We start from the raw sequence: 22,958 nt of genomic DNA on the forward strand, positions 1-22,958 counted from the left end.
CACAGCTCTGTGAAGACACCTTAAGTATAGAAAACAATCAGTGGTGGTTTTTTTTAATCTGTCTTATACTACTGGAAGTATCTCATGTTTCTTTTTCAGATTTGCTCTGGAAGTTTCTTGTCTCAGTGCACTACAAAGACAGCAGACCATTTTAAAGCTACATATGTTCATGTTCGTGTTGTAGTTCCAAGACAGAATTATCATCACCAACTTCACTTGATAAAGGTTGTTAGCAGTTCTTAACCAGTCTAATTAAGGCTGCTTTTTCCTGAGTGGAAAGATCACAGTAAAAAAATAAACTTCTAGCACCTACGCCTCATCTCTCAATTTTTTGTAGTTCTGAGAAGCACACAATGCTGTGTAGCACTTAATGTACTTGGAAAACTTGGAGACGTTGCCGGTGAAATATTGGTTTAAGTACAATAAAAGATGACAAACTATCTAACCTAATCCCTGGATATGGCTATCACAATTAAAAAAAAAAAAAAGTAAATTAAACTGAATTCAAGGTGACTCTTCCCCATAGATTCACTTTTACAAAATATAACCATGTTCTGTCCATCTCTCTTCCTCTGAAACTCTTACCATCACATCTCAAGGCATTTGAAGACAAACCTGCAGATCTAAAAATAAGCAGATCCAAGACAGTGAGTAACTGATTCCTCTTCTCCGTTCGACACCAAACGTAGTAATGAGACGTTCCTTGGAAAATAAACGAGCTACATAATTGGTCTGCTATCTGGAGTCTCTTATGTTCCTCATTTCAAGCAACATCAATCACTCGCATCCCACATTACTTCCACTCAAGCACAGCATCCTTCTCAGTGCTATTACAGAGCAGTAGTTCTGTGAGAAATGCCAAATCACATAAGCAAAGTGAAACAGAATATTGTTTACAACAGTGTATGGAATCCCATAATGTTTTATATTTTCTGCCTAAATTATATATATCTATGTTTCCACTTCACATTTGAGCCTTGGCAGGCTCAGAATGATGCTTAGCAGCTCAGTTAAGGCAACAGTTCACACTCTCACAAGATGCTCATGTAACTCCCAAGTGAGCCAGTCAGATGTTGGAAGATAACTTCCAGATCACAATGGCACAAGTCGAGGAACATAGCACCCTTTATAAAAGCTGGCTATTAAAGGATATCAGAGAGGAAAGGGAAGGAAAGGGAAGATGTAATCTGGAACCTTAGGGGAACACACACCATTTAGCTATGGCTGTCTCCTGGCTGGTTTGCTGACTGATGACAGGAGCTGCAGATGGAAAAGGTGGGAGGGAGTTAAACGGAAAGCTGTCCAGCTCTTACACTTTTCAGACTGTCAACAGCTCTTCTCTGTTGTTTTTTGTGAAGTTTTTTTTTTTTCAGTTTCCCTGGGGAGAATTGTTCATAGCTTTAATTACTCTCAATTACTAAGAAAGAACATTGAAACAGAAAATCAAGACACTAGGGTTCTTCCCTGCTCTTGAATTCAGTAAGGATCATGTCACTGACTCCCACCAGCTTCACAGGGGCCCTCAGATAACAATTGCAACAGGTCAGCACAACTTAGGAACAGATTTTCAGGGTTTGGCTGTTGGAAGCTCAATTATGAGCCAGAGGGACCCATCTTTTAACAAGATCCACATTTCCAAATTGATGCCTGTTTCTCTGAGTTCCTCTGATGATGCTTTGTCCCAGCTTGAAACTAAACAATTCCCTCAGAGCAACCTGTACAACTGGGAAAATCTCACTACAGCTAGATTTTAAATATGACATTGTTTTTCTTCCTTACCCTTTCCCCTCCTATCTTCAAAAGCCAGTTCTGTGCAAAGCGAACTGAAGAGAACAATAAGGTTTGACAGAGATCTGAAGCCTAAATAATATCTCACCAAGGCATAAAGTCTCCTGAGCCTTTTGTAATAAATAAATGGCATACTGTAAAACACAAATGAGTATCACTGTGGCTGTGATTTCATTGTCCCAATGGAGACCTGTGCCAGGCGCAGGGCCAGCCATGTAATTCAATACTGAGACAGAGCTCACAAATGGACCTCGGAAGGAGGATCAATTTTAATGTAATCCCATCTGCTAATCAAAAGAGACTGAGGGATTAATATTCACGAAGAAATGTCTGCTCAAAGTTGTCATAGCTCATTGATAAAGATAGCTTTGTTTTAATTAAGATACAAAATGCCAATTCCAGGTCTAATTTTAGCTGCAAATAATCAGTTATTGATGATGTGTCTGGCTGAATTGTCTTACCTCTCTAGAATGTTGGGTTTTTAACTAGATCAGCCAGTGTGGATTGTTTTTTCACACTACAAGGAGACCACATTCTCATACTGTCTTAATCCCTCTGGCATGAGTTGTCCATGGTTTCCTGTTTTCCCAATATAAAATTCATCCTTGGCCCCATGCTAAACCTTACTCATGGCATTCTATCCACTCCTGTCTATCCACCTGCAAAACTGTATTGCTCTTTGTCTATCCTATGACATGCTCAAAGCAGCAAGCTGATATGCACACCTCAAAAGGTCAGAGGACACCTCAAAAACCCAAACAAGATGGGCCCAGATTAGCTATCTCCTGCATTTACTCCTCAGAGAGAGCACAAAACGCCATAGCTGGCCTAGGCTGGATGAGTTTTCCAAAATGAGCAGAACTGACTTGCTTGTATCAGCAATAGTGTGGCCAGCAAGACCAGGGCAGGGATTGTCCCCCTATACTCAGCACTGGTGAGGCCACACCTCAAATCCTGTGTTCAGTTTTGTACCCCTCATGACAAGAAGGATGTCAAGGTGCTGGATTGTGTCCAGAGAAGGGCAGCAGAGCTGGGGAAGGGTCTGGAGCACAAGTCTGATGAGGAGCAGCTGAGGCAGCCAGGAGTGCTCAGTTTGGGAAAGGAGAGGAAAGAATTTTTCCTGACATCTAATATCTCTTCTTTCAGTTTCAAACAGTTCTCCCTTAGCCTATCACTATCTACCTGTGTTCCACGACATTGCTCTTAAACACTGAAACTTGAATTTGTTTTCTGATTTAACTGAAATCACAGTGCATTCCTATTCCTAATGCTGGTGTTAAGGAGCTACATACCAGCAGTCAGACCAAGGAGCAGAGACTAAATCCTACATGGCATCTCACAGCCTGACCAATCCTCTGCTGATCTCCAACTTCCTTCATTCAGATCGAATGCTTTAAATGTGTGATTAACTTAAAAGCCCAGGCTTTACTTTGGCAAACACTCTGTTGCCTCTATCTTACTGCTGCAGAGCTGTCAGTCCAAACTCAGGGCTGATCATTTCTTAGACCTGTGGATAGCTCTTTGTTCCTACCTTGCCAGTACAAAGCACAGGGCCTCTTCTCCTCCCACCCACTCATTTGCAGTCAGCTGGTGCATCTATGACTCATCCCCTTTCAGTACAGACTTCAGAGACCTGTTCAAGGCATTTATTAGCTCATCTCACAGTAGCTGTAGCCTTCATAATTAGTTGTGACCATTTAGAGAGGAACAATTTTAAATGTTGCCATTTTCTCTCACATCTTTCTCTGGGTGGGGTCTTTTCAGAAGATAGCTGGCAGCAGAGATAAGAACGTGATCCTGCCTGTCAAAACTGGCCCCTTCCCCAGTATAGAACTAAAGAATCACAGGATGGGTTGGGTTGGAAGGGACCAGAGTGGGAGAAACACAAACAGGTTATAGGTTGAAAGGAAAGGTAATAAAGGTATGGAGAGGGAAGCCAGTAAATGAAAGGAAGAACACAGATAATCCAGCTTCTTTTACCAAAAAATACAGCAATCTCAAGCACACCTAAGGTGTATGGGGTACAAATTTCAGTAAAGGTATGATATTTGTTTCTTCATCACTTCAGCCCTGTTCAACACTAAGAGCTGAACAAGCTTACAGAGACATCAACCAACAGAGGGAAGGAGCTGAGCATCTCCTATGAGACAAAGAAGAACAGGGATAGACCCACCTCAAGATCACCCTTCCCAAACTGGACAAAAGGGGAGAAGGACATTTAATTTTGAAGGAATGGGAGGAGGCAAAACCACACACAGGTTATCACAACTTTCTGTCTTGGGGAGAAGGACAAAAGGAAAAGCAAACACCTGGCAGTCATGACCTGGTAGTCAGTATGGTGGTTTGCTGGGCTTGGCACTGAGTTGAAACAGAAATGCAGCAGGTTCTCATGCAGAGGTAGCAGAGGTAAGGATAGAGGAGATGAGCAGGAGGCAATGGTCAGCACATGTCCAGGAAATTGGAGATGGGCAGGACAAACCTGCTGAAGCACCTCTGAAATCAGGACTTGTTTGCTCAGGAATTATGCCTGGGCAGATTAGCATGAAACAGTAATGACAAACACAGTTGCAGGGAAGTGGCTAGGAGAGGATTTCCCTTGTTTCTGCAGTAATCTGTTCATGGGAATGTGGGAATAAGAACTGGCCCAAGCAGTAAGAGAAGTCCATTTTAATGACAGATATTTTACATAACTCTGGATCCATTTTACATGTGACCTAGGGGAGGCCATGGAAGACGCTGGCAAAGAGGGAAAAGAGAGAGGACAAGATGTGAAGCAGTTTCTAAGGTAAAAGATAAAAAGAAAAAAAATGCCTATTGGAGCTTTGCTACCTCTATCCTTCCTCCTCTAAACATGCCATAATGAACACTGTGGCTTTTAACAACTCCCTTTACAATCACAGCTACACAATGATGGAAAATATTAAATTCTACTATGGCACAATGGGGTGTTTTCTTGAGAGAGACACTGAATGTTTTAATCTACTGTAGTAAAACAGATGGGTCTTCTTTGAGTTCTGAAGAAGAGATTTCCAATAATCGATTTATTATAAGACAATTTTACCATGCACACGGAAGAGAAAAAATGTTTGCAGTTTTGTTTTGGTTTATGTTGTCAAAAGCATCTTATTTTACTCTGTATATACTGAGCCCCAGAATTCTGCAGTGCCTTTGTAGTTCCTCCCCTCCATTTTCGGTATAGAGTTCAACATTCCAATTTTCTACGCATTGAACAAACGGAACTTTCATTTTTACCAAAAAAAAAAAAAATTCCTGAGAAAGTTAATTAACAGGTTGGGTTTTCTTTCTTTCTTTTTTTTCTTTTTTTAATCTTGCATAACACAGTATGCAGCACCAAACCCAGGCTTTCTGAATGCTTTTAGCGAGGAAGGCACTGTGACATTTAAAAAGCAAAGCAGAATACAGATAGCGTTCTATATACTAAAGCATAGTGTTATGTGCACTATGACCTAACAATTTCAGTATAGAAAGGAAAAAAAAACCCCATACTAGAAAGACTCTACATATGGATAAGGGTTTATGACCCAAGAAACAGATGCTGGAGATGCTTTTCACTTCAGAATACTGGAGACAAATACAGCATACAGATATGCAATACCAATACCAATGACAGAGGTTTCAATGAAAAGTAAAAATATCCTGAAATGAAAAATTAGACAAACTGGATCTATGAAACAAGCTGGTAAGTTTTGACTGGATGGGTAGGTTACAAGATGGGTAGGAAATTGGCTAAAAGGCTGCACTCAGAGGGTGGTAATCAATGGTTTCTGTTGAGGCTGGCAGCTTGTGACAAGTGAGGTCCCCCAGGGATTGATACTGGGCCCTGCATTGTTCATCATCTTCATAAATGACCTGGATGACTCCAAGAGGGTGTTGAGGTGGATACATCAGATGGGAGACACATCTTACAGAGAGACCTGGACAGGCTGGAACTCTGGGGAACTGTGGGCAACAGCAGCTGTATGAAGTCTAACAAAGGCAAGTGCAGGGTCCTGCCCCTGGGATGACATAACCAAAGGGCCCAGGCCTGTGTGTCTGGGGACAGCCTTGCCTAAAAGGACCTGGGGGTCCTGGTGGACAACCAGCTACGCAGGAGTCAGCAGTGGCCTCCTGCAGCAACAAAGGCAAATTGGATCCTGGGCTGCATCTGCAGGGACATGACTATCAGAGACAGAGATGTGATCTTCTTCTCTACTCAGTGCTTGTCAGGCACAGCGGGAGTGTTGTGTCCAGTTCTGGTCCCCACAGTTCAAGAAAGACACAGCATGGAGAAGGTCCGAAGGAGTATCATGACCTGACCTCTGTGGAATGATGGAAGGAGATCTCTTCTGACTGGAGGTCTCCTCTCTCTGGAGAGGAGAAGGCTCAGGGGGGTATCTCATCACTGTATTAAAGGGGGACTACAAAAAGGACAGACTCAGACTGTCTCTTCACAAGGAGCCACATGGAGAAGGCAAAGGGCAATGGGTTCAATTTAGCCAGGAAGAGGTTTCACGCCGGTGGAAGAAAAACAGTTTTTAAAGCAAGAACAATCATTCACTGGAACAACATCCTCAGGGTCATGGTAGCATCCCCATCTCTGGAGGTTTTCTAGATGTGACTGGACAGGCTGCTGGATGATCTCATCTCGGCTCCCTTTCCCACAAAATGTTGGGCTGAATGAACTTTTGATGTCTCTTCCAATCTAGGCTATTCTGTGATAACAAAAAGTTAAAAAATGTATTTCCCAGTGGGTATGTTTGGTCATAATTTCCCTCAGATATTGCTTGATGCAAAAATGAACCTGATGGGAATCTTTTTATTTTCTCAGCCTCTGTGTCAGCACCTGGGAGATTTTAACTCATCCTCTCATCCTGTAACAGGAAATTTTTTCATTGTTTATAAATATTAGTAGTACTTTTCTCCCCTTCCCCATTTTCTTTTTTTAAATTTGCATCTTTTTCTTTCTTGTTAGTTTGTTGTTTGGTTTTTTTTTGAGGAGGGTGTTTTGGTTCAGTTCACTTTGGTTTGTTTTTTGCAAGCTTCATGGCTTTAAAGTGTTTTTTAATCTACATAATGTAATGCCTTTGACTTTCACAGAATACTATTTCTTATATTTTGGAAAGTAATAGAGACCATTGTAAATTATTTCACCTTCTATTATTCTAGTACTCAGCAGTTAGTTCTGCAGGGCACTACTGCACAGAGCTTGGCATATGGACCACCTTGTTGATATCAAAACCAGGAGTGAAAACCTTTCCCATCCAATGGGAACTTTTTCCATTAACTTCATAGGAGCCGAGAATATAAGTACCTCACCTTTCAGCTAAGAGATTTCCTTGATTCTCAGCTGAAATAAGATATCCATTTTACTGAAATCCAGAGCACAGAAATCAGTATAAATTCTGGTCACCTGCTTTGGAAGCCTCCTACGTGTGAAACGGACCCGTAGGAGACAATGACCAAATTAAAATGCACCAGTTTAGGAGATGCCACGCTGCTGGTAAGACATTGCAACGTTTTGGAGAGCACACCCATGGGACCTATAGCAAGAAATTTTCTGACTGTGAGTGGGTGGGTGTTTGTGTTCAGACTCAAAATGAAATCCCTATATTTCCCACAAAATTTTTTGACAGAAATAAAAATATTTTGATGGATCAGAAACACTGTGTCTCACTCAATCAACACTTTTCATTTAAGATTTTTTTTTTTAGTTTAAATAGCTTCTTTCTCTAAAACAATTGCAATTTGGCATTAAAAAAGGCATTTAAAAACTAAACAAACTGAACTTTCCAATAGGATTCCCTAATTTCCAGATTTTTCCCTAAAAAAAATCTAGATCAATACTTCCCACAGGTTGACGTTAATTTAAGTGAAAACATATTTTAATTCCCAAATATTTCACAGTTGGAAAAATAAGAAAGCACAATTAATTCTTCTATTAATAAATAATCTTTTTCCCAATTCTTATGCACCAAATCTTCTATTTACTCACAGAGAATTTTATTTCCTGAGGTAACCATACACATAGAAAGGTTTTCTGAAGACTCTTCTCTCAGATGGTGAGAATTTATTTTTAAGCTAGCAAGGGTTATGAATCATTTGAGTTAATTCTTTCCATTGTAGATTACCCTGCATTCATCAACACAGAATTTCATCTTCTTTCGTACAGCTTTGTCAAGTTGCCACAAGTCTCGCCTAAGCGTAATAATTCTGCATTTTCTACCATCCTTATTACTTTTTTGATCATTAAATCAATGATCTGGAAAAAGAAGGATTTATTCAACACTGATTTGGGACTTACAGTAGATTTGCTGAGACTTGACAAAGATTCATAAACAAAACAGGACAAATATTCCTCTTAAAATTAAAAGCGAGGAATTTGTATTCAGTCTCAACAGTTCCAGTGCTATAGACTGGAGAGAAAAAAATGTTTAAAAGGATTTTTAGGATTCTGGTGATAACCCACCCTCTTGACCTGCAGATCCTGAGAAACCAGGTCTAGTGGAAAGTGTTCCTTCCCATGTCAGAGGGGTTGGAACAACATGAGCTTTAAGGTCCATTCCCACCAAAACAGTTCTAGGATTCTATGACTGATCCTACCAGAGCACTACAGAAATCAAGTGAACAGCAGCTGTGCAAGACCAGGTACTACATTGCACAGTGGTGGAGAGAACACATTGACTGTATCTTACACACATCATCCAGGGTGACAGGTTTGTGTGTGGGATGGGTGACAACAGCCGTGGGTCAGGAGCTTAGTTTACTGCCTGGATTTTTCAATTTAATTCTTAATTCTAAACACCTCAGGTTTTAGGCATTTTTATGGCATCATACTGCTGCTCTCCTTGACTTCAACCAGATTCAGAAAGACTTATAGTGCATGGGCCAGGATAGATCTGCAACCACATTGGAAGTTTAGTCTCCAAAGTAACAAAAGGCAAAGTCCAGGGGAGTCCTGATGGACACAATGATGTTTAAGCCTCATAGAACCACAGAATCGTAGAATATCCTGAGTTGAAAGAGACCCACAAGGATCATCCAGTCCAACTGTCCTGCACAGGACACCCCCAAGAATCACACACCTTGTGCCTGAGAATGTGTCATGGTTTAACCCCAGCCAGCAGCCAAGCCCCCACACAGCCACTCACTCACTCCTCCACCAGCGGGATCAGCAGAAGAATCAGAGGTTAAAGGTAGAAAACTCATGGGTTGAGATAAAGACAGTTTATTAGGGAAAGCAAAAGCCAAGCACACAAGCAAAGCAAAAACAAGGAATTAATTCACCGCTCCCCATGGGTAGGCAGGTGTTAAGCCATCTCTAGGAGAGTGGGGCCCCATCACACATAATGGTGACTTGGGCAGACAAATGCCATTACTGGCAATGTGGGACATCGAATGTCCTCACCTTTCTCCTTCTTCCTCCCAGCTTTATATATGGAGCACATGTCATATGTCATACTGTCATATAGTCTGGAACATCCCTTTGGTCAATTTGGGTCATCTGTCCTGGCTGTGTTTCCCCCCAGCCTCCCATGCACCCCTAACTTCCTTGCCAGCGTGGCAGTACAAAAAGCAGAAAAGGCCTTGGCTCAGTATAAGCCCTGCTCAGCAATAACAAAAAAACATCTCTATATTATCAACCCTGTGTTCAGCACAAATCCAAAACACAGTTAACTCTGCCCCAGCCAAAACCAGTACAGAGAATTAGCCAAGCACTTCTTGAACTCTGTCAGGCTTGGTGCTGTCACCACTGCCCTGGGAAGCCTGTTCAGTGCCCAAACACCCTCTGGGTGCTATTAAGGTACAAATAAGATATTCACAACTAAAAACTGTTGTCTGCAAGGAACTGCTGGTGAATAATGGAAATTTCCTCCACCAAAATGTCTTTTTTATTTTCTCTTAATGTGCAGCCACAACATTTGCAAATACCAGAAACACGTCTACTTCTTTAAGAGAAGCTGTATGTTCCATAAATGCACCCACACAAAGCACTGAATTACTCCTTCCAAACAAAGGGTACTGCATCTCTGAACCACTGCAGAGGGGTGTGTCTGCTGTCTCAGGAGCAAAGAAAAGATGCTGCTCTGCTTGGGCTAAAGCACCCAACAGCTGTGGATCCCAGTGATGTCCTGCTGCAGCTGGGCACCAAGCTAAGGAAATTGCAGTGCCTCTGTTATCCAAACTGGCTCCTGGGTTTTGCATCTTCGAAGCTCAAATGCCCTTTCCAAACAGGCTACATTTTTGCCAAATGTGCCATTTTATCCCCTGACTATATCTCAGAGACAAAATCATTTAGTATGCATAATGTGAACCAAATGCTAGGGTTTCTTCACTATTCTTTCCCTGTGCTAGTCCAGCAACCAGTCAGGGGTCCAAAGTGGGGCATCACACAGAGGAACATGAAAGGTGGTCTTGCCAGAACAGACTGGAAACATGACTAGCAAAGGCAGGAGGCCTGTGTATGATCCCTCCTGCAAAAAACACCACTATGCCACGCATCTTAGGAATCCTAAAGACAAGTAGCAAGGATTTCTGCAGAAGAGAGATAAAGCTCAGGATATCCATCTTCTGTTCCATATTTTGACAGTAAATAAGTTTGGATACACTTGGTAAAATGACAGACATCTACAGTGTAAATGGTTGTTCCTCAGCTATTTGTCCAGGGTTTAGACAGTGAAGACAAAGTCTGAGCATGACCCTTCTGTCCTAAAGCAGGCATTTTAAAAAAAGTTATCTGTGTAGTGCTTTAGAAATAGCTATTTCTCTGCCCTATCCACAAAAAGAAAGCTGGCAGCTACTTTGGATGAAGCTGACTCCCCTGCAGATCACTAAAATAAAGAAAAATAAGTTCTTCTCCTGACCAGAATCTCAGATGAAACACAAACACTCATGGGCCTGCACATTCCCATAGATGAATTATCAACGGAATTTCTGCATGGAGATCCTTGTGTAAAAGGGTGTGGTGCAATAAGCAGATTTCACTGCAGTTCAAAGGACTCCCAGATGGTGTGAGTGGTCCCCAAAGTTGAGGGGGCCAGGAAGGGGCATGGCATTCATCCTCTGATGGTCTGGCTGCACAAACTAATGTCTCACAGGATGAGCTGGAGCCAATATCCTTCCAGTTTTGTACCTGTGCAACCATCAGAAGAAACACTCTCACCCAAGTCTGCACTCCACACTGGGAGCAAATGGAGCTGCATCAACTGCAGACAATGTTACACCAAAGGTGGGATGAAGGAAGAAAAGAGGACTTCTGATGACACGATCATACCCATCCCAAAATGCACTGTGGCTGAATAATCATCTTCTTTTATAAAATGTATTGGAATGGAAACTACTTAGAACCAAGATTCACTTCACCACTCACACCGTAGAGCCAGTGGTATATACCAGTTTTGGATAATTTCTGTCTTAAAACTAAGAAATACTGTTCTTTCTAGCAAGAATAGGCTACACGGATTCTATTGCCAACCATAACATATAAAAGAACTTATAAAATTATAGTCACACACTAAGGCATATGTCTCACATTTAACTTAATGTTTATCTTGTCAGAAAATTCAGCTAGACCATGCCAACATTTTGTTTCATTCATGCTGTCTTCAAAATCATCTGTTGTTGAGGGAGAAGAAAAAAGGAGAGAGAAAAGAAAATGCAACAGAATTTTTCAAATATATATATATATAAAGGGAACAAAATTCAACTTAACCTCACAAATAAGATTCAAAAGCAAATGCACTGTACAAAAGACTCCATCAGTAACAGCATTCACCTTTAGTGGATTGAAGTTGCCATCTACAACTCCATCTGGAAAATAAAAAAATATTCTAAAATTCTAAATTCTAAAATGTGCCTTTTGCACATCTACAGCAGGAAGTGGACTCCTTGACTTCTGATAAGCCTTATTCTGCTGAAAGGTTTTGTGTTTTTTGGCGCTGAGGAAGTCACCTACCCTACAAACCCAGTATCAGCCACTCCTAAAGAACACACTCATGACAAAAATCAATTGCAACACAAACAGAAGCAAAAGAGTGAAACGGCAGCTACTTTTTTCAAAATTATCTGAAATACCTTCATTTCCTTCATATTAGGAAAAATATTTCCTTACTTAAAACACAGCTTACACAACTAAATAATTCATCATGATGAATTATTTAGAGAGATGTGGACTCAGTATGTTTACAAGTCCCAAGCTGTTTTACAAAAGAGGAAACATTTATATAATTGGTCCTCGAACGCTTTTTTTAAATGTTCTTATGATGTGAGGTTTCTGATTATCAGTGGCACTGGTCCTGAAAGCAAAGCTTTTATAAACACAGCTTTTGGTGGGAAGATGGAAGCAGCGGGAAATGACTAAGTAAGGTGATCTTTTCTTAGTAATTGGTGATTATTGCTGCTGAACATATGATTCTTCCAAACATCACCCTGTAAACCTTGAGTTATCTCAGGTATGGTAAAAGGTCCCCGAACCAGATATAATTAAATCACTGACCTGAGGCATTATCTCCCAGAACAGTCATCTACCATGTACAGACACAGGGCAAGCCAGACCCATTTCACTATAAATGTCAGCACTTTCCCCCTGGCAACGCATATTCCGCAAGTCCCCAGAGGAAGCCATTTATGCCGAGGAATAAACGTGCCCTTGACAGCCCAAGAAGGCTTTTGATAAGTTCATTTTCACCTCTGTCATGCTCTGTACACCACTCTCTTCTCAGAGTCTCTGCCAATTTCCTCTGGATGTCTCCATGGTCAAAGGTCCTTATAGACATGTGGTCTTTGCACATGCTGTCAGATCTCCCCTCTCTCTCTCAAAACAATCTCCCCTAAAGCCCCTGCTGACCCCAGTCCTGACAATTCAGAAGATCTCAGAGGCCACTAACTTTTTGTTATAGATGGGTAAAAAGCTGGACTACATAAAACTCTAAGAAAGCTGGTCTGACCCCACAGGTGCCCCTGATTTCAGTGGGTAATTGGAATAGACATTCCTACCAATGGGAATTATCCTATGAAACTATCCTATGAACAAAAATGGCTTTTTACTGTTCACTTCATCAAAGAGTAAGTACAATAGCAGTCCCAGAAAGAATCTGACTGTTTAAGAAGGACAGGCAAGCAAGCTTGTCATTCCTGGTGGTCCCTTTATTCAGAGTAACCTCAGCCCAGAGAAGCCCACACAAGAAGCACCTATCCCAAGAGAAATAACCTCTGTGCTTTGCCTGGTCTGTCTCCAGCTGATCCCCACAACCCTGAAGAGTCTCAGACGAGACACAAAGGAGATCGATGTCCTTGGATCTCCTGGCTGTAATACAGTAAAAAAGTAAAACAGTCACAACAAAAGCTCAGGTGCACTGAGGAAAGGACTTACCTCTAGACTGAATCTTATAAAACCAGTTCTGTTAGCTGACATTTCTTCATACAATATAACGACACTTTCTGCTTTGAGGGAAAGCAGAAAGTGCTTGTACAGTTAGCAGGCACCTGACTTTGGGAAGGGAAGCAAGGCAGGAGCACTGATGCAATCACTTGTATTCCTCCTGCCTGCAGATGTGGTGATCAAAGTAGCTACAGCCATATCTTTGCCCATTCCTATCCCAGCCACAGGTCTCTCTGTATTCAGACACAGAAAGGAGTCTCACAACAGCTGGGTTTCATTACACACAATGCAGGAATTTTGAATTAGAGCATTCAGGCCTTGCTTCTTGTCTTCACTCTTTCAGCACTATGTTGTGTTTGTGTCCTTTATCTGGAGACAATATCTCATCACTTGTGCCCAACACAGGCAATTAACTCCCTCTTTTCACTGAGCACTTTTCCTCATCTTTACAGTGCTGGGTTAGTTGTTGGACTCGATGATCTTGAAGGTCTTTGCCAACCTAAATGATTCTATGATTCTGTGATTCATCTACAAGGCGTTCCTCACCCTTGATCTACCATCTGACAGTGCAGCAGATACCCATGTTGCACTGCTGATTCTGGCATTACATGTGTCCTAATTTCATCTAACTAACCTATTTCAGGATCCCCTATCACCACTACATCTGGGCCACTCTTATCTTATTGTCATGAAGACTACAAAGCTCTTAGCAGAAAAACATGCACACACTAAACCGAATATCACCCTTGTAAAACCCAAGTTGAGAGGCTGGGTAAACCCTGGGAGGCTGCAGAAAAAAATTAGATAAATCTTTCTGAGCACAAACAACCCTTGTGCAGCGATAACTCCAAGGCTCATAATTCAGCACCAATCTTGACATCTGCTGTTTATCCCCAAGCAGGAGCAGGGAGCAGAGGAACAGAGTAGCCATGGTTACATCTCGGTCCCTGCTGCAGGTCACTTCCATGTTGTCAGGTGATTCCAAGATCACAAAGTCCCACCCTGGGACCAACTGGCTTCCCAAGTCATCTGACATGGTCTGTTTCACCTTATATAGTCTGTTTATGATTCTGGATAATGATTAACTTGCCAAGGATACTCATTAACTTGCTATGAGGGGCCTTGCACATCTCAGGTGGTGTTAGGCAGATCATCACAGAGCACTGCTGATCCAGCAGCTGCCAAAAACAAAGGAAAGCCATTCCCCTCACTGCTAGTGCCCAACGTGTGTTCAGCATGTGCTGCTCTAGACAAGAGGGTTATGCTGTTGTGTATTTTTAGTTCAACTCGCAGTGACTATTTCTGCATTCCAATTTCTAGTGCCGACTTATCCCACCTTCAGTTTCTCAATTAGGGTATTATTATTAGCTACACTATAACCATGAGCTTCTCAGCACAGCAAGTTTAATAAAGCACTAATGTCACCCACAACCAACGCAAGTCACCTAAAGAAAACAAGGCCTAATTTACAGTGCAACTAAAAATTAGCAAGAGCCGGCTGATCATTCCTCACTAGTTCTTTTATTGTACTTTTTTCCCCCCAACAATCTTTCTTCCTTCTTCAGACAAAAGAATTGATGCAATCCAAAAGACTTTATGCAATCCAAAATCTATTCCTTCCTTCCCCACTCTAAAAGAAAGAACATATCTAAGGGCTTTTCATGCAACCTTCTAGAATTATTATTCATTTCCATTTAGGGCCAACCTACAGATATGGACTTCTCTCAAAAAAGAGTAGCCTTGCTGAAATAATGTCTCTCTGACTTGTCACTCTTCTGTCTCTCGATGTCTCTGAATTTGCTGCTTGGTTCCCCAAGCAAAGAAAAGGAATGCTCAGGTGGCCATGGCATCCCAGGGTAAAACAGCAGCATGACTTTGATCCATCCATGGCAGCTAACAAAAGCTTTTCGACCAATGAGGTTCAGGCTTCCACACCTTCCTCAAACAACAGTCTCTTTTCAGCCTTGTGCATTATCTTTCCTTCTGAAAAGACTTTTGTGCATGGGGATGACTCCTGCTGATCCTGAGGTCAGTGGTAAGCATCCCATAGCCTCCAGTGGTGAAAGGGCTGGGTGGCTGCAGAGCAAAGCACTCTAGAACATCACACAATGAGACTTTATTTCCTCTAATATCTACCCTGGCAAACTGCACCCTCACACTGCTCAGCCTAAACACAGCTGCAAAGAGAGGGAGAAACAGAGGGAAAACAATGAGGCAACGACAGAAAAGAGAAGTTTTCAGCTGGGATTTTAAGCCAAGACAGGCAGTAAAAGAAAATAAATAGGGCTGTGCTGCTGCGTGGAGTAGAATAGGTTTATGCAGTGCAGTCAACTCTGTAAGCGCCTGTAAGAGGAGTCACTTGCAGCAGCAGACGCTGCTTAGCTCTAATGAAATCCATCTGACTTGTCCCACAGAGATCCTGGTGTTTTATGACGTGGGATAGTTGGGTCCTAATAGAGCAGAAGAGCTGTGCAGATGTAAGGCAGTACCTGCTGAACTCAGGTACTCAATCACACAGAGGGTGAGCAGCTGCTACAGGTATTGGCAGCTTGCAAGCCTGCATCATGTGCTCAGAACCTGTAGCTAAGAGTCTCGATTCTCTGCAGAAACCACACAAATCCAGAATAGCTCACACAAATCCAGAAAAGCAGTGTACAAAGGGACATGATCTTCCACAGGTGTGTGTTGCCCCATGCTTCCCCACCACCTCTAAAACAAATGGGAGACTTTTTTATGAAAAAAAAAAATCAGTTGTTTCATGCAGACATCTCAAAACTGACACTCACAAGCCAGGGCCCTATTTAGCTAGAACACGAGGTTACACCATCTACAGGCATCATCTCCTCACAATGAGGTCAAGTCAAAGCCACTGAGAAGAATAAGAGGCTATGAGTGGAAAGAACAAGATAATTTAATAGAGATGGAAATTTTCGTACTGAAACACTCCACTTGTCTGGAATTCAGTGGATGGAAATGCTGGTCCTTTTGCTTTGTCCTTTAAGAAATCATTCTCAGAAAACAGGATTGCTTTTCCTGCTGCCACAGTGGTTTTCGCAGTATGGGTTGACAAATTGATAGAGATACAAGCAACATTTCACTCAAGCTGCAGCCTCCAAGTAATACTCATCTTCTTTTGGGCCATAAAAAAGTAATGGGACAGTGCTTGCCAGCCTCAGAAATAAATGCAACGTTAGCAACTTGAGAGAAACCAAAATTACATTAGAAGATGCTGGCAGAGCCAGATTCCTTCCCAGTCACACAGATCTGGATAGTAACACAACAGGAGAGATTTGTTTGCCCAACTAGCTGGACCAAGAAAGAGCCTGGTGCTCCCCAGGTTGCTAAATGGTGGCATCAGTGTCTTAAAATCAAAGGTAGTCCCTACCAAGCCAAGTTATATTAAGAAAATGCTATTCATCATTGTGCTGCATTCTATGAATCCTTAAAAGTCACACTGTGATCAGAGGTCAGAGGTTGAAATTTCCATGCAAATAAGACAAACTAATTTATTGTCACACCACTGCCATGCATTATCAGTACAAGACTGTTACTTCCTATCTGCAATTTCACCTCCAAATTCCAGTGGTATGTATATGTCTTACCTATCCATGGCAACACTATATAGCTAAGAACAAAAAAAAGAAACTATGATAAATATAACTTCTAGATACACCTGTACAATATATATATGCCGATATACTACTACAAAAGCAAGAATTTGGTAAGTATATAGACCAGGAGAAGTTCAAACTACTGCTTAATTTGTTTTACTCTCATGATCCTAAACAAGAGAAAACACAACAGGCTTGAAGAGCATGTGAAGATATTGCATCTAACTACAGTGCCTCATGTGCAGTAAGGAAAGTAAACTTTGTGGGTCTTTCTGTGTCCACTCAAGATAATCTTGGTACTGAAACATACCCAGGGCTGAGGTGTATGGGCTCCAGACACACAGCAAACATACCAAGGCACATCTTAACCCGAGAGAAAAGCAAAAATGCAATGAAATTTCTGGCAAATTTGTAGCAGGACCAGAGAGAGCATCCACCCCCCTCCAAGGTATTCTCTTTTGACTTGGGACTGCACATGGATGTCAGCAGCATCTAAGTGTAGAAAAGAAAATCATTCTCCCTTTTAGACTTTGTTTGGATGCTCTGTCTGCTGCAGTGAAACAGGGAAGAAATAAAGCTGCTGAATAACAGAGTCCTTAGTATTGGAGGCACTAATAATGAGATTAGAGAGAGAATAAAATCATAACTTCTTGGATTTGGAAGATTTGGAAGAAGCCAACCTCTCAATGGCTCTCCCAACAAGTTGAGATCAGGAATGTCACTGTTCTGAAGAAGAACAGGGATCAGTCCAGCAGCCACAACCACTTGGGTAATTTCAGCCCGTTATCTCCCAGAGCAGTGTTTGCAGAGGTCATGCTACATCATAGGCCCTGAGTTTCTTGCAGCCTGTCAGGCACTGCCAGTGTGCAAGAAAGGAAACTGGGTACAGGGGAGAGCAGAAGAAATGCATACAAAGTGAGACACCTGCACTACTTGTGCTTGTGGACACACTTCGCTCAGTGCTCTGCTGTGGGAAGCACAGACAGAATCTGTCTCACCAACTGGGGGAGAAGATTTCAGTCCAAGAGTAAGGAAGTTGATGGATCCCAGGGATTGCACAACAAAGAGACCAAAAGCTTGGACTACCCTGAGCCAATAGACTAGGGAGGAATTATAACCTTTCCAAATTCTCATGAGGGTAACTGCTCAGTGCACAGAAAGGTTCACATTGCATTAACCTGGGTATGATTTAGACTTTAGGAGAACCTGCCAAGACCAGTCTGACTCCTTAAGAAGATGAAAATTGGCAAAAAAAACCACGGTTATTTCTCTATGGACTTGATACATATTTTTAAGGGAACCAAACAGACAGAGAGTGTCCACTCTCTAACATAAAGATTTTACCCTTCCCCTGGGTGGTGGAAAAACTTTTCCATGGTTAACTGTATGTCTCATTAAGCAGTGAATCTAGTCAATCACCATTCAGTGTAAAAGGAAAAAGCATAATATTGCAAGAGGGTGATTACTGGATAGAATAATAAACAACAGTTTACACATAGGCTCAAAATAAAATTAATAGCATTGTTCAACTAAAGGGAAGGTACAACATTCATCTTCAAATCATCTCTTGCCTCAGGTTACTACAGAGCAGGATCTGGAAAATAGCAGCTTCCTTATTTAAAAAAAAAGAAAAAAAACACACCAAAATCAAACAAACAAACAAAAAAACCAAACAAAGCAAAGCAAAACAAAACAAACAAAACAAACAAACAAAACCAAAAACAAAACAAAAAAAACACAACTACAACAAAAAAAAAACCTTGTCTGCAGCATTTCCAAAATTCCTGCCTCAACCTCAACCTGTTGGCAAACGCTGACTTTAGAACTTTAAAGTATTCATTTATTCTGAGTTCCGAGAGCCACAGTGGGTGACTAATGAAAATAAGGAGCGAGATTTTAAAAGATGCTCACTTACATCATGACATAGAATATTTTTTCCTTAGAAGAGTGCTAGTGAACAATAAGTGAGCATCGAGAGAGCAGCTCTTAACAGCCATGCCCAAAGCAAAAGAAAGACCATGTTCCCTTCCATTACTAAACTAATATAATATAATAGAAAAAGCCATAAGGCAAAGTGAAAAAATCTCTCCTAAGCTTTCCAGCTTAAACAAGGGAAAGAGCTGCGGGAGTGGGGGGCACCAAGCATTAAGAACTGGTTGTCTGAGGGGGTTCCTTGCTGTTTCCACTGATATCAGCCTCTGAATTTCCATGAACAGTCCTCCACAGAGGGTTTTTATGGCCAAGCAGTGCTCATGAAAACCTCAACCTTCCCTGCCTTTCCCAGAGTCATTTCTAACAGTAGTTTCGCAGCCCCACAGTAATCAAAAGTCCATGTATGAGTTCTGGCTTCTCCATAATCACCTGCCCACATCTAGGAGCAAAGCAGGACTGTGTAGGAATACAGGTAGGGTGTTAACGTGTAATACCCAAAGCCCTTTGACCTTCAATCATCTCCTTGTGCTGATGAGAGGATCGCTGCTCTGCGCCTCACTGAACTGCCCCTGGATTATGCACTTTACATCTCTGCAACACGTATAAACAGGGTTTGGGCTCTGTTACTGGTCTCTCAGTGTCAGCAGCATGATCAGGTTTGTGCTCTTTTTACAGACATTTTTACAGGCACTTTTATTCCCCCTCTGTCACTACAAAGAAGTTTCAAGATTTAAAGTCTCCAGATTTGAAGCAAACACCAAATCTTATGCAGAAATACACGATCTAATGTGCCCAGACTTGTCCTTAAGGACTGTAGCCCTACAGTGCCTTAGTTTAATTAATATAAGTATCCAAAATCATCCTCTTCAGTTAAACTTGGTGTCTGTGAGCACTGTTTTAACATGGATTAAAGAGCCCCTTATAGAGAAGACCTGTTGTGATGAGAAGGTTAAGTTCCTAAGGAAATTATTTTGCAAATCAAAGCACTGATTCCAAATACTTGCTTATATTTTCTTTTTTCTATCCCTCATCCTATCAATTTCCTTTGGGATGGAGCATAGTTCCCAGGTAATTTTTACAACATTTCTGCATAAGAACTGGGCATAAGGTCCTGACTACCCAAATTCCTTGTTCTGTATATTGCAGGAGGAGGGTTTTTATAAACATAGAGAAAAGGTGGGCCCAATTCTGCCTTCTGTTCTATACCTATAAACTTAAATTATATTCCATCTTCTGCTGATTTTAGGAGGATCTGCAGACATGTAGCAAAACAGAGGACTGGGACCAAAAAAACACTCTGATTCTCAAATCAGGTTGAACATGAACGACAGGTGCCTCTTAGCCTTCAATGTATGTACAAGTATATACATGTGTGTGTGTGTGTGTGTATACTTGTACTGGGTCATACCTAGACTGTCCCCATATTATAATTAGGAAGCAGAACTAAAACTGTATCATATCCTGGGATGGGCTCAAAAGTCTTTTATTAAAATACTTATTATCAGTAAAGCCAGCAGCATTTCCAGCCACACAGACAAGGATGATTTGGGGTGGACAAGGAACACCAGAAGGTAGAACAGGGGGGTTTAGAGAAGGAGATAGAGAGCAGCAACAGCAGATCTCTTTCTCCTTACTGCTGACAAAAACAAACAAATAAACAAATAAAAATAGTTCTGTGGAAGTGGAAAGAGCTCTCTGCAGTCATTACACAGCAAACACTTACCGCTTGGCTTAAACTTACTTCTTATCCTCTCTCCCTTCATGATCCTCAGACAAATGCACTCATCCACATCTATTTGCCTGCACAAGGACACTCCATGGATTTGTCTCTCTCCTGTTTATGAAATTACAAGGACTGTCCTCATGTGCCTTTGGGTTAGAACTATTCTTCCTACCTTTTGAAATGTACCCAGTACATGCTTTCTCACAACAGACGAAGTCAGTATCTTTGACTGTCTGGCCATCAGACCCACATCTCTAAGACAATTTTTTTTTTTTTACTTCTTAGAAGTTGTAAAGGTTTAAGAGCAATATTTTTACAATTACATACATACACACGTTCTCAGGTATGATTGCATTGTTATTGCAATGTTTTTTTTCTGATTTTAAAACACTTAAGGCAAATCTGACAGTTGTGGACTATAGTGAGGTTTCTAGTTTGACTATTCACACACCTCTCCTCTTTACAGCTCTCTGCTGAATGAGATTTATTTGTAGAGTGGGCAGAGACAGAAGTGCCTTGTCACATATTTTTTTTTCTTTAGGGGTTATTAATTATCGTGTCAACCTTTGCTCTGCTGCTGCTGCCCACTTTTATTTTGGAAGCGCAGCCGTTCCCCACTCTGATCACATTGGGCTCCCCCATCATCCCATTTTCTACCAACCTTTAAGAATATTATTTATAATTCCTTATGTATCTGGGTGGAGGAGAGGGAGAGGGACAGTATGGCAGAGATGGGAAAGATGAGCCGGAAAACATGCTTGCCTGGAATTGTCATCACACTGCTGTTGGAAGGAGCGAGCCGGAAAACTCGCAGCCAACACTCGCACGCAAACACACGCCAGGCACACAGCACATCGATCTCGGGGAGTTTGTGAGCAGCCCCACAGCTCTTACCTGGGTTGTCTGGGATCCCTCTGCAGTGCAGCTCTCTCAGCTCCCTCTGCCCTATTCCCCCCGGGAGCAGTGGGGCCGGGGCTGTGACCGGGTGCCGGTGCGGGTAGGGGATGGCAGCAGCTGGCTGCAGCCTCGGCTGCCGGGCTCTGGCTCCTGCCAGGGCTGCTGCTGCTGCTGCTCCTGATGATGCCGAGGAGGAGGAGAGCCGAGTGAGGAGGAGGAGGATGCTGGCGGTGATGCTGTTGCCATGGTTACCCAACTCGGCGGCGGCACCGCTCAGAGCAACAGCTGCCCCAGCACCCAGATCTTCTCGAACCCATCGCTGCCAAGCAGCCCTCGATGTACAGGCACAGGGATGCCACCCCAAAGCCCCCCTCCATAGGGACAGTGACAGCCGGGAGGATAGAGGTCATTCCTGGGCATGCTTTTGGAGCTCTGGGAAAACAGATGGAGTGATGCATCCAAAATGTTTGCATTCTGCACTTGTCAGTAAAGAGCTCACTGCCCTGCAAAGGTCAAACACCAGCTTCCAGGAGGGCAAAGTTTCCTTTTACAGGGTGTTCTTGAATTTTTATAAGGGACTGAACAAAACAGCAAGGCTGAGGAGGGGAATAATTTTCAAAGTTCATGTTGTGATGCAATGTTAAACTTTTTCTCTTTTTAGCTAAAAGCCAACCTTCTGTCTTTAAAATGGGACTTAAAACTGGAATTTTACTGTCTTCTTGTGTAAAGGGTTTTTTGCATAGAGAAATCCCCTTAAAAATGAGTTCCTTGTGTGAGAGAACTGCCTCTTACCACCAAACAGTGAGAAAAAAACCTTTCAGAGAGGAACACTCTTACACAGCACAGGACACTAATCTTTCATGCATGAAGCAAACAAGCTGAACTTTGCCTTTGCCTAGTGATCTGAAAATAAGAAAGGAAAAAGACCTCAGGTGAATGGACTGCCACAGGATCAAAACATTGAATATTAACCGAGAGAGACATATGAAATCAAGGCATTCAGTTGCCATTTATGTATCAAATATGCATGTCATGAGGCTCTCATTTTGCACAGGAACATCACAAGACACAGTAAGGTCACAACAATCAAATGTCACTTCCATCCAAAAACGTTAGTGCAAAGCTGCGTAACGCTCATAAGCCATCACAGTTCTTTCAGGAGATGGTATTGTTTGCAGGACATTGTGAAACTCTGTCTAAAACCTACTGAAAAAAGAAAAATCACTGGTGGAAACTTTCTAAAGGGATTTGCTTCCTACTGCCAGATCTCTGCTTGAAATCTGGATGCTGCAGACAATAGGAATCTGAGCTTGAGACACCAAGAAAATGCACTGGGTGCATCTTCCTGCATTTTTCCTGTTTTTCCTGCTTTTACTATTTAAGTATCAGACCTGGAGAAATGGTTACAGGAGATGGGGGCCTACAAGAAAGATGGTGAGGAGCTTTTTACAAGAGCATGTAATGACAGGACAAGGGTGAATGGCTTCAAACTGAGAGTAGGTTTGGATTTGATATTAGGAAGAAATTCTTACTGTGAGGGTGGTGAGGCACTGGAACAGGTTGCCCAGAGAAGCTGCGGCTGCCCTGTCCCTGGAAGTGTTTAAGGCCAGGTTGGATGGAGCTCGGAGCA

General features: G+C 42.0%; 1 protein-coding gene across 2 annotated transcripts in view; it reads right to left on the bottom strand.

Annotated features, from left to right (window-relative positions):
* FAM135B (family with sequence similarity 135 member B) overlaps positions 1-21,519 on the bottom strand; it is a 195,756-nt gene extending 174,237 nt beyond the window's left edge. For both annotated transcript variants that reach the window (XM_027684433.1, XM_027684432.1), the window contains exon 1: positions 21,326-21,519. The gene's annotated coding sequence lies outside the window, so the exon portion shown is untranslated. The remainder of the gene's footprint in view (positions 1-21,325) is intronic.
* Between the last annotated feature and the right edge of the window lie 1,439 nt (positions 21,520-22,958).

This window comes from Neopelma chrysocephalum, unplaced genomic scaffold (genome assembly GCF_003984885.1).
Source record: "Neopelma chrysocephalum unplaced genomic scaffold, ASM398488v2 Primary Assembly neopelma1_66, whole genome shotgun sequence".
In the NCBI taxonomy this organism is placed as follows: Eukaryota; Metazoa; Chordata; class Aves; order Passeriformes; family Pipridae; genus Neopelma; species Neopelma chrysocephalum.